General features: G+C 43.5%; 1 protein-coding gene across 7 annotated transcripts in view; it reads right to left on the bottom strand.

Moving 5' to 3' along the window:
* LOC106608688 (neurexin-2) overlaps window positions 1-11293 on the bottom strand; it is a 1106898-nt gene extending 1095605 nt beyond the window's left edge. For 2 of the 7 annotated variants that reach the window (XM_045721575.1, XM_045721576.1), the window contains exon 1: window positions 10653-11293. The gene's annotated coding sequence lies outside the window, so the exon portion shown is untranslated. The remainder of the gene's footprint in view (window positions 1-10652) is intronic. The other 5 variants (XM_045721570.1, XM_045721571.1, XM_045721574.1 and 2 more) reach the window with 4 other exon arrangements.
* Window positions 11294-13353: the final 2060 nt, after the last annotated feature.

The raw sequence follows: 13353 nt of genomic DNA, 5'->3' as shown, positions 1-13353 counted from the left end.
GACTGTGCCTTTAAACAGCTTGGAAAATTCCAGAAAATGATGTCAAGAGTTTAGAAGATTCTGATAGGCTAATTGACATAATATGAGTCAATTGGAGGTGTACCTGTGGGACCACGCAGCCGTCATACCGCTCAGGAAGGAGAAGCGTTCTGTCTCATAGAGATGAACGTACTTTGGTGCGAAAGGTGCAAATCAATCCCAGAACAACAGCAAAGGACCTTGTGAAGATGCTGGAGGAAACAGGTACAAAAGTATCTATATCCACAGTAAAACGAGTCCTATATCAACATAACATAAAAGGCCGCTCAGCAAGGAAGAAGCCACTGCTCCAAAACCGCCATAAAAAAAGGTAGACTATGGTTTGCAACTGCACATGGGGACAAATATTGTACTTTTTGGAGAAATGTCCTCTGGTCTGAGGAAAGAAAAATAGAACTGTTTGGCCATAATGACCATCGTTATGTTTGGAGGAAAAAGGGGGAGGCATGCAAGCCAAAGAACACCATCCCAACCGTGAAGCACGGGGGTGGCAGCACCATGTTGTGGGAGTGCTTTGCTGCAGGAGGGACTGGTGCACTTCACAAAATAGATGGCGTCATGAGGATGGAAAATTATGTGGATATATTGGAGCAACATCTCAAGACATCAGTCAGGAAGTTTAAGCTTGGTCGCAAATGGGTCTTCCAAATGGACAACGACCCCAAGCATACTTCCAAAGTTGTGGCAAAATGGCTTAAGTACAACAAAGTCAAGATATTGGAGTGGCCATCACAAAGCCCTGACCTCAATCCCATAGAAAATTTGAGGGCAGAAATGAAAAAGTGTGTGCGAGCAAGGAGGACTACAAACCTGACTCAGTTACACCAGCTCCGTCAGGAGGAATGGGCCAAAATTCACCCAACTTATTGTGGGAAGCTTGTGGAAGGCTACCGGAAACATTTGACCCAAGTTAAACAATTTAAAGGAAATGCTACCAAACACTAATTGAGTGGATGTAAACTTCTGACCCACTGGGATTGTGATGAAAGAAATAAAAACTGAAATAAATCCTTCTCTCTACTATTATTCTGACATTTCACATTCTTAAAATAAAGTGGTGATCCTAACTGACCTAAGACAGGGAATTTTTACTAGGATTAAATGTCAGGAATTGTGAAAAAACTGAGTTTAAATATATTTGGCTAAGGTGTATGTAAATTTCCGACTTCAACTGTATTTATATAAATATTAGAATGGCCCCACCCACATGAAAAAATACTACAGTATACTTAAGCAATAAGGCACGAGGGGGTGTGGTATATGGCCGCAGCTAAGGGCTGCTCGTGTGTACGATGCAACGGGGAGTGCCTGGATACAGCCATTAGCCATGGTATATTGGTCATATACCACAAACCCCCGAGGTGCCTTATTGCTATTATGAAATGGTTACCAACATAATTAGAGCAGTAAAAATAAATGTTTTGTCATAAAGCCAATCAGTATTCAATTCAGGGCTCAAACCATCCAGTTTATAATATTGTATAAATACTATAATTTTCACTGTAGTGTTTTTGGCTGACTTTACTATAGTATTCACTGTGAGTGTTTTTCACTGAGAGTGTTTTTTTTAAACTATAGTATAAATACTCTAGTAAAAGAAAACTGTAGTCTGTACTATAGTAATAAATGTAGTGTTTTTTGTGATTGTAGTATACTGTAGTATTTACTTTTTGCAGACATTACTGTAGTATTTAATACAGTGTTTTAGTTTTATTTTCGTCACGGTTGTTATGAAGGACGGACCAAGGCACAGCGTGATTAGAGTTCCACATCTTTTAATAAACAGTGAAACTTCTACAAACAATAAACCAACAACGAAACGTGAAAGTAGTGGTGCTACATGCACATACACAAAACAATATTCCATAAAGCAGGTGGGAACAGGGACTCCTTAAGTATGATCCCTAATTAGAGACAACGAACATCAGCTGCCTCTAATTTGGGAACCATACCAAGAGCACCAACATAGAGATGAAAAGACTAGAACACCCCCTAGTCACGCCCTGACCTTCAACACCATAGAGAACCAAGGGTTCTCCATGGTCAGGGCGTGACAGTACCCCCCCCCCAAAGTTACAGACTCCGGCCGCAAAACCTGAAACCCAATGGGGAGGGTGGGGGGCTGACTAGTGTCGGTGGTGGCTCCGGTGCGGGTCGGACGCCGTGCCTGGACTGGGCACCGGCGCAGAGGAAGGCTCTGGCCATGGAGCTGGGTTGACCGCCGTGCCTGGACTGGGCACCGGCGCAGAGGAAGGCTCCGGCCTTGAAGTGGGACTGGACGCCATGCCTGGACTGGACACTGGCGCAGAGGAAGGCTCCTGCCATGGAGCGGGACTGGACGCCGTGCCTGGACTGGGCACCGGCGCTGAGGAAGGCTCCAGCCTTGGAGAAGGGACTGGACGCCGTGCCTGGACTGGGCACCGGCGCTGAGGAAGGCTCCAGCCTTGGAGAAGGGACTGGACGCCATGCCTGGACTGGGCACCGGCGCAGAGGAAGGCTCCGGCCTTGGAGCGGGACTGGACGCCGTGCCTGGACTGGGCACCGGCGCAGAGGAAGGCTCCTGCCTTGGAGCAGGACTGGACGCCGTGCCTGGACTGGGCACCGGCGCAGAGGAAGGCTCCTGCCATGGAGCGGGACTGGACACCATGCATGGACTGGGCACCGGCGCTGAGGAAGGCTCCGGCCTTGGAGAAGGGACTGGACGCCATGCCTGGACTGGGCACCGGCGCAGAGGGAGGCTCCTGCCAGGGAGCGGGACTGGACACCGTGCCTGGACTGGGCATCGGCAAAGGTTGCACCGGACTGATGACACACTCCTCATGTCGAGTGCTTGGAGCCGGCACAGAACGCCCCGGGCTGGAGAGGCGCACTGGAGACCTAGTGCGTGGAGCCGGTACAGGTGGCACCGGACTGTTGACACGCACTTCAGGGCGAGTGCGGGGAGCTGGCACTGGACGTGCCGGACTGGGGAGGCGCACTGGAGGCCTGGTGCGTGGAGCCGGCACAGGTGGCACCGGACTGGTGACACGCACTTCAGGGTGAGTGCGGGGAACTGGCACTGGACGTACCGGACTGGGGAGGCGCACTGGAGGCCTGGTGCGTGAAACCGGCACAGACTTCACCAGACTGCTGACAGGCACTTCAGGTCGAATGTTGAGCAGAACACAATTGACCAACATCTCTCTCCTCTCTCTCTCCCCCAACTTCTCCATCGCCTCCCTGAAGGTCTCTGGCTCTTCCCTCTGCTCAGCCGCCAGCTCCATGTTCCCCCCCCCCCCAAAAGAATCTTGGGGTTTCTGTGGCAGCAGACTGAAGACACACTCCTCATGGCGAGTGCGAGGAACCGGCACAGGACATACCGGGCTGGGAAGGAGCACTGGTGGCCTGGTGCGTGGAGCCGGCACAGATGGCACCGGACTGATGACACGCTCTTCAGCACGCCTGCACTGTAGCCTACTCCTCGCTAACTCTTCTCTCCGGTATCCCTCATTGCACTCCTCCATCGACTCCCATTCGAGCTCTGGCACTCTCCGCTGCTCAACCGACCACTCCTCGTGCCCCCCCAAAACAAATCTTGGGGTTTCTGTGGCCACGGCCCCCGGCATCGTCGCTGTCCTTCCTGATTTCCTGGCAACTCCCGCCAAGGAAAGGTCTCGCATCCTCCCATGATCTCTTCCCAGGTCCAACTCACTTTTCCCTCCGTTGCATGCTGCTTGGTCCTTGTTTGGTGGGATATTCTGTCACGGTTGTTATGAAGGACGGACCAAGGCGCAGCGTGATTAGAGTTCGACATCTTTTAATAAACAGTGAAAGTTCTACAAAATAATAAACCAACAACGAAACGTGAATGTAGTGGTGCTACATGCACATACACAAAACAATATCTCACAAAGCAGGTGGGAACAGGGACTCCTTAAGTATGATCCGCAATTAGAGACAATGAACATCAGCTGCCTCTAATTGGGAACCATACCAAGAGCACCAACATAGAGATGAAAAGACTAGAACACCCCCAAAAAATAATTGTCACGCCCTTGGTTCTCTATGGTGTTGTAGGTCAGGGCGTGACAATTATTTTGGCATAGAAGTGAAGGCTTTCTCTTTCAGCAAACCTACTGGAGAAATAATAAAATAAACCATTTTCCATAGACTGTAGACTGTAGGTAGATAGGGAGGTAGGGAGCGAGGTAGGGAGCGAGGTAGGACTGGGGTCTAAATGGATAGTTCAGAGCTTCTGAGCTATTTTCTGTAACCTGTAGGGAACACAATATATGGTCTATACTTAGCATGTAGGTTACTGACTTATGGGTGGCACAAATTATGGGGGAAGCTCTGAACTATCAAACTAAATCAAATTTTATTAACGATCAAATCAAACTATCCATTTACTATAATCCTGTAGTATTTACTGTAGTATTATACAGTATACTACAGTTTACTATATAAATATATAGTATGTAGTGTAGTATTCTATAGTAAACTGCAGTATTTTTTCATGCTGGTGAACCTGATATATCAATCAACGGAGAGCTTACATCACTCCGTTTGCCCAACAGATACCCTTCTGAAGGCGGGGGAGGTGAGATGGAGTATTTTTAAACCAGAGAAAGCAGCTGTCTTTGGTGCTGTAGTAATTTAGGTTAAATAGCTCGCTGGAGAGTGCTAACGCAATGCGTCACACCTAAAATACATACCCACAAAACCCAGGTCTGGCTAAAGATATGTGGTATGACAGTAGAAAGTGAAGGAGGAGGAGGAGAAGAAGAAAAAAGAGGAGAAGGAGGAGAAGGAGGAGGAGAGGAAGGGTGAGAAGGAGGAGAAGAAGAAGGAGGATGAGAAGAAGGAGAAGGAGGGGAAGGCTCGCTGAGGAACCCAACTTCCATGGCTCTTTAGAGACAGCAAATACATCAAATGTGGCTTTCAGTTGAGGCAAGTGCTACAGAGAAAGCATCTTATTAATTCATTGGATTTGTGTTGCTGTTTTTGGGATAACTCCAAAATGAAAAGGGCTGGGTTTGCTTCTTTCAACTATTCAGAAAAAACCCTCATGCATGATTAAAATACAGGGCTTTTTCAACTGCAGTCCCTTTGGGGTCTCAGTTGGTGTCTCAATTCTGATAATATCACTCAACAACTTTGTCATTCATCCACCAAACCCCAGAAAGGACTACAAAATGTAACATCTCCAAAAACACCCAAAACACCTGCCAAACATTACTCCTTGTGGCAAAATCCCTTCCAAGCCTATCAATCAAACTCAACTAACCCAATCAGATCAATCAATACTCCACACTGTATTATTTTTCAGTAGGATTCAACCAATCAGTGTGGAAGACAATGAGAGGTCTTTATTACGTACGTTGTTAGATCATAGGGCCTTCTCCATCAGAGGCCTCCCATAACTCCCTGGGATCTGACTGCGTAATCAAAGCACTAGATGAGGCTGAGGCTGGAAGAGGCAGGGCACGTCGCCCCTCATCACAGACACATCAACATAATGGAGGAGATAGGGGGATGCAGGGTTGTGTTTTTCCATTTCCTTTTTCTTTGCAATTGAAAGTGTCTGCTTGTCTGCCTCTTACCTCCCCTAAGTTTGTCTGCTCATTCCTTCGTTTGGATGAAGGAATAGAAAGATGGATGAAGGAATGGAAAGATGGATGAAGGAATAGGAGTAGAGAGTTAATGAGGCAGATTGCTCTCGTCGCTGCTGTGTGAGGGATTACAGGGAGATTACCGTGCCTGATTCTCTCTCTCTCATTCCCTCGTTCCTCCTCTCTCTCTCCCTCCCTTCCTCCCTCCCTCACTGACAGTGATGAACCAGAACAGGAGGTCATGCCCATGTTGGCCTAGTGACGGCCTAGCGACGGGGCACATATCAACAGAGGTGAGAGGGAGAGGAACCCCTGATGTCCGTGTCAGGGAAAATGGCAGCTGAGCTATTCAATACCATTCAAGGTCTGTCCTCTGAGTGGATAGGATTTCTGAGGCCTTGTGTCTGATATTTTGATTTATGAACCTCTCCACTACAGTACAATACCAACAAAGTATCCTGAAATTACCATGTGGCTGACATTTTAGAGATGATGAACCCCTCTTGCTCATTATCAAACCACAATAGAATAGAATACAATAAAATAAAAATACAACAGAATAGAATGAAATAGAATAGAATAAAATAGAACTTTTACGTTGTGGGGCTACTTCCTAGACGAGGTACATTAATACGTCAGCGTTTCAAAAGGCCTAGTTCAGAGGCTATCCAATGTACCAATGGATTCTGATTGCAGAGCCCTTTAAATTTAGGTTGATTATACGAGTTTCATATTTTGTATGGATTTTGTATTCAGGAATGTTGCATAACAGTGGATAGGATCACACAAATTTAAGCGGAGGACATTGAAACCCACTTTTGCACTCAGTGAATAACAGGTCTGGAATCAATTATTCAGATTGAGGGGAATTTGCAATTATTATAAGTCATCTCAACCCATCATGGCAATGTTAAGCACCCTCCATAAAACACAGTGAGTAGAACAATATATAGAAAGTGTGCATATAGATTCTACACATCCTCGTCTGTTGGCAGCGCCACAGTGTTAAATATGTAAGCATATTAGAGATGCTAATTAGCCTATGCATTATTAATTGATTATAAACTCACTGTCAGTCAAAACCGTTTTACAGACCAAAGTCAATAGCATGGTATGATGTCCCTAAAAGAGTACTTCAAACAATAGCTTGAGAGAAGATGATCACATTTCAAATGGTTGAATTCATTGTATTTGTTGCGATTTCCTTTAACACAATTGTGAGATGTGCTGAACATGCAAGGGATAAACAATATATTCACCCAGTCATTTGCGATTGTATAGACTTTAGCTGAAACCAACCTCCCTTCATAATACAGTCCAAACATAATTAGATAGTAATATTACAAATAACAGAATAGAACAGAAATGAGGTTGCGAGGAGTGGTATAGAGGCTGTTAAACTGGTATATGATATACACAGAGTGTACAAAACATTAATTATGCACACCTGCTCTTTCCATGACATAGACTGGCCAGGTGAATCCAGGTGAAAGCTATCGTCCCTCATTGATGTCACTTGTTAAATCCACTTCAATCAGTGTAGATGAAGGGGAGGAGACAGGTTAAAGAAGGATTTTTAAGCCTTGAGACAATTGAGACATGGATTATGTATGTGTGCCATTCAGAGTGTGAATGGGCAAGACAAAAAAAAATGGAAGTGCCTTTGAGTGCTGTGCTGAGGGGGGGTGCAACTCAATACTAAGAAGGTGTCCTTAATGTTTTGTACACTCAGTGAATACGTGTGTGTACGTGCGTGGGTGTGCGTTTGCGTGTGTGTGTGTGTGTGAGTGCGTGCGTGCGTGTGTGTGTACTGTATATGCATGGTTTATGCAGGGTTGGGGAGTAACGGATTACAAAAAACTGTGACTGTAATCCCTTATGTTACCAGCAAATTATTGTAATTACAGATACTTTTGAAGACCTAGATGTTTACTTCTAGGATTACTTTAAAATTCAGAAAAGATGTTTGCGAAACATTTGTTTGACACCTTTATGTTTTCTCAATGTCATTCAAATCAGCAATGGCAAAAGGAGCAAGTTTAAATTTGTTCCACCTGAGCGAGTGACTTGCTCAGCCACCTGAGCAAATCAGAGACCACTACGATGACACACCAAATATGTTTGACTGATCGTGGGAAAAGAGCAGGAATAGGCTTTAGTAGGCTACATTCCAAGCTATGCCTTCCAATGGTGCGACTGCTGTCGGCATCCAAAGATTATCCAACTTGAATTAACGCTTGGAGGTAAGGACGACAGCACTGGTGTAGCCTACGCGCGATCCGGATATCACTTATTATTGAAATCTACATAGCGCATTAATATAAATCACACTGCTGCTCTGTCATTTAGCTATTTGCGGTTTACGGATTGTGGTTGTTGTTGATGGCTGTTCACAAATGCACATGTGCATTTTAACCCAATAATGGTTGAATTGAAGAAGGTTAAGCTGCCCATCAATCATAGTTTTGTGGACAGCCAGTGAAATATGCGCTATTTCAACTGCTCTATAGTGCGGATTGCAGCCTATGGAATAGACATTTATTTGAGGGAGTACCTAACTTCTCCATACTGTCAAAACGAGTTTAATTTAAGAAGACCACAATTGGGACTTTTATTGCTCAATCTAATTTGTGATGATTAAACAAAAATGTATGATAGGCTTAATGGACACATGCTCAAACTCGCGCACCTCTGATAGACATAAACAGCTGCGAATTATCGAGATATCAAAGTGTCACCAACAAAAACAGAAACAATAGGCCAATAGCAAATTCAGCATTTGTTGTTACATTTTCACGTGCAAATAGCACTTCTCCGTAGTACTCAAAGCATGCCATTCCACCGGAGCAGCATTTATTTTTCAACTCGAAGCAATGAGCCCAATCAGTTGTCCATGACAACAAGATAAACAAGAGTAGACTAACAAATCCTTCGTTTTTGGGGTTACGCTCAGGTAAAACAACTTGTCTAATCTATATTTCCATATTTCCAAGTCCTATTCTTGACGATCAAGGGAAATTAAAATAATTGGAATGACTAGAAACCTGACAGACTTTGTTTTTTAATGTAAAGAAATAATGTGTATTATTAGCTATAATAGAAAGAAAGCAATGTGTTACATAGCAAACTCATACATGCATATGTTTTAATTTACTAGGCAAGTCAATTAAGAACAAATTCTTATTTACATTGACGCCTACCGGGAATCAACTACCATATTCAGGGGATCCGATCCAGCTACATTACGGTTACTGTCCCAACGCGCTAACCACTAGGCTACCTGCCACCCCATTTATGGACAGCTAACCCTAACCCAACATTGATTTATCCTGCAATAGCTGTTGTTCAATTCGTAATATTCATTTTGTCTTCTTGTAATGCATCTTAAAGGGAAAGTAATCTAAAAGTAACCAGATTACGTTACTGAGTTTGGGTAATCAAAAAATAACGTTACTGATTACAATTTTGGACAGTTAGCTAGTAACTGTAACGGATTACAATAACCTCCCCAACCCCGTTTGTAGAGGTACAGTATGTCTTTAGGAGGGGTTGGGTGAAGCGGAAAGTCACATTTTGTTGGACCAACTGACGAATAAAGTGATCTTAATCTAGATGTTGACTTCAGAACGGCCATCATGTCCAATGATTTGGCCCAGGGGTCCGTATTGGAATTAGAAGACAGCCTGTTCGATAAGTGATATACACCACTGCCTGGTCTATGTGTGCGTCAATCAACTCCAGGCCTCGCTCCTACACGGATAGCTATCCCCAAATGTAGCACAAGTTTTCATGTTAACGTAACAAATAACTGTAGTGGAACATGGTCTTTTTCCTCTCTCTATCTGATATTGAGGGACCCTAAGGAGAGACGGTTACGCACCCCAGTGGGCTAAGGTATAGCGACACAGTGGAAAACATTTGAGTCGCATTTGCTATACTGCTATTATCAAGTATCAAATATATCGCATTTGTCATTTAAAAAAGGTAAACTATGCTATAATAATGTGATGTAATATCTATATATTTATATGTACGTAAATGCAGCTATAATGCAATAGAGACGGATCGTTTTCAGACAGAATTGTAATGCGGTGTTTCGGAGACCGAATAATGCATGGCCTCGAGTGGCCTAAACTATTCAAGCCTTAAAAGATCATTGTAAAGCGCCAATAAAACGTATTTAATGAAGCCCACGTTGTGAACTTCAATATTTATATGTCCTGAGCTCCCAAGTCGGCTCTCAAGTAAATTCAAGCTATAAATTCTTCCTTTCAAGGATTTGGAAAAGGTGTAGGGGGACATCACTAAAGAGCGTGATTGTTAATAGGTGAATAGACAGTGGACTCATTCTCTGCAGCAAGAAGCATATGACCATCTTTCTGAACTTGGTTTGATCCTGGAGCCTTAGATGTCTATCCAGACTGGGCAATGAAAAGACGCGCTCGTCTCACATTGGATTCTCCGATCATAACATAGCCTAATATTACAATCATAAGGTATATACATTTCTACAGTAATCACATTAATCATATTTTTCTGAACATGTGAAAATTGAAACGCACTCTCCTGTTTTTTTTCTTCATTCTCGGTAATGTAGCCTATTACAAACAGCGTGCCAATTTCTGGACGCAGAAAATAGAGCAGCAGTCTGCCCGCTTATAGGCTATGTCTCATCCCAAAGAAAGACACTGCTGCCAGGTCCGACTAATCCCCTCCAACATATTGACCCATTACGCATCCCTCCATCTACAGTCATGTATACATTCTTCTCTAAGGAAACGGTGTCCTATTATTATGATGACAACATACTAACCTATCCTATCTCTTTCAATACAAACATGATTTCAGAACTGCAGTCGACAGCAACAAGGTCCGTAGTCTGATATAACCATGCTCTGATGTTTGTCACGCTGTCCGAAAATCCACATCCTGCTTCCAGCACAGCAGCGCTGTCAGAAAACGCAGACAGACAGACGCAAAGGAATTGTGACCATAGAAAAACATAGAAGAAAAAGTCCTTACTTGTGTCTTTGTGAAATCCCTCTCGATAATTCTCCAGACATCAAAGGTGTAATATTCCTGGTCTGGATATGCCGCTTATTTTGTTATCCAGTGCGTGAAGCAGGTCAGAATGCAGTTTTTTCTTCTTCTCCAGCTAACAGATGCGAAGGGAGCTAGCCCTGTCGTTCCACCTGCAACCGTGGAATTGAAGAGACAGCATCAGCACCGCACTGGAGCCCGCCCACCGCGACACGCCCCGCTCCGGCTCGGCTACTTCCAACCAAGGCGAGGGGAGGAGTTGGCGAAATAGCTCGTCGGTTGTCTATCGCTGAGACTCTGCTGCTGCGCTGAACGTTTACCAGTTCCCCCAGGCGACCCACATAGTGAAAACACTCAAGATCCAACTTGAACTCTGAACATTAAGATTGGGCATTTGTGGAAGGCCTGGCCGATACCCTATTACTTAAGAAGGTTTAAATTAATTCCAAAATGTTAAAATCTCAATTGGCATCTAAAAACAGTATTGAAAATCAACATTATAGGCTTACTGGCACACCTAGCCTATTTCAAATGGCAGGTGACCTAATTAGTCAATTAAAATCAACTGTGCCAATGGACCAATGAAAGCTCAACATTCAGACAATTGCCAAACTTGATTGGAAAACTGTTTAGATCATTTTTTGCAAATATTTGTCTTCAAAGTAAATGCAAATGAACAGTTTAACAATTGAATGCAAAGATATGATGAGAACTGTACTGTGAATTTGAAAGGTTACACAATAAAAACAGAACTTGCACAATTATCAACCGTTTTACAATGACCCTCATGGAGCCAATTCTTCAGAAAGTTATGAAAAATTGAGAATGAATGTACCTATTCTTTGTCCTAGTCTTCATTATCTGTGGACCAATTCCCAAACCAATTATACAATGGTAATGGGAAAATCATACCATTTTTATTTCGTTTATCAATTGCTAAGCTATTTGACCATTTCTGATCAGCCCACTACTATTTGGAGAATAAGGCCATTTTTTTTGTCTCACACACACACACACACACACACACACACACACACACACACACACACACACACACACACACACACACACACACACACACACACACACACACACACACACACACACACACACACACACACACACACACACTATCTCTCTCCCTGCCACTGACAGACATGGACTGGGGCTGCAGCTCATTAGAAGGCTAGCACCTCGTCTGATCTGGTCAGGTCTCTGTGGGAGTGTGACTGTGACTGTGATTCACTCCTGTCCCAAATCATGTCAGCAAATTGCCACAGCTGATTACTTTATCTCAGCACATGTTTTTATCTCCCCATTTACTTTGACCTGTAAGAATATGTCTCTGTAGCAAGTTATCTAGCAGTAATGGTGCTTGTGGGAACTGAAAGAACAATGGACAGACCAGAGAGAAATGTGAACTGTAGGTGTCCATTTTTAATGTCCCTCTGTTTTGTAACATGTCTAAATCAGAAGCCTGTGTCGTTGATGGAGAAATCAGACACTTTGTCCATAAAGCTGAAGGGAGGGTATCAAGCATTCTTACTTAGTAATGTTGACAGGGACAGACATGTAGAGAGTCCATCAAAATATCATCCAGGGCTACTCACGTTCTGTGAGACGGGAAAGAAAGGTGAGGTCACAGATCTCAAGGCTGCTAAGCAGGATCAGGGGTTGAAAAGAATTGCCAAGCTTAGTCTGGGTAAAGATGTATTTTGTAGCAAGGACTGCTTCTATACTCAATATATTTTTTGTATGCATTATAAATAACTATACTGTTTCTTCTGCAGCCATATGCTGCAAGTCATTTGAGAATATAGACATAAACACATCCACTGAGTGTACAAAACTATAGGAATACCTTCTTAATATTGAGTTGCACCCCCTATTGCCCTCAGAACAGCCTCAATTCATCGGGAACATGGATTCTACAAGGTGTCGAAAGAGTTCCACACGGATGCTGGCCCATGTTGACACCAATGCTTCCAACTAGTGTCAAGTCGGCTGGAAGTCCTTTGGATGGTGGACCATTTTTGATACACACAGGAAACTGATGCATGTGAAAAACCCAGCAATGTTGCAGTTCTTGACACACTCAAACCAGTGTGCCTGGCACCTACTACTATACCCCATACAAAGGCACCTAAATCTTTTGTCTTACCCATTCACTCTCTGAATGACACATCTACACAATCCATGTCTCAATTGTCTCAACGCTTAAAAATCACTCTTTAACCTGTCTCCTCCCCTTTATCTACACTGATTGAAGTGGATTTAACAAGTGACATCAATAAGGGATTGTTGCTTTCACCAGGATTCACATGGTCAGTCAATGTCACAGAAAGAGCAGGTGTTCCTAATGTTTTGTACACTCAGTGTAAATAGTTCAAACGCATAAAAGGAATCATGCTATTGAATTATATTCATAAGCAGATATTCTCATGGTGGTTGCATGTTTGCCCAAACCTAATATAAATAATATATCAAATCAGATGTTACATGACAATAGAGCAGGTCAACTCAAAGTGATAATCTCTTTGGAATCGATTTGGGCATTCGGATAAACTTTCCCTTTAAAAGCCCAGTGTAACCAATTTCAAATGTACATTTTCCGGTCTTATGATTTAATATTCTCAACATCTAAAGGGTTTGTTGATTTTATGAGTAATTCATTTCATTGTTG

Source organism: Salmo salar, chromosome ssa07 (genome assembly GCF_905237065.1).
Source record: "Salmo salar chromosome ssa07, Ssal_v3.1, whole genome shotgun sequence".
NCBI lineage: Eukaryota > Metazoa > Chordata > Actinopteri > Salmoniformes > Salmonidae > Salmo > Salmo salar.
Note: the sequence above shows the minus strand (reverse complement) of the source record. Positions and strands in the feature narration are given on the sequence as shown.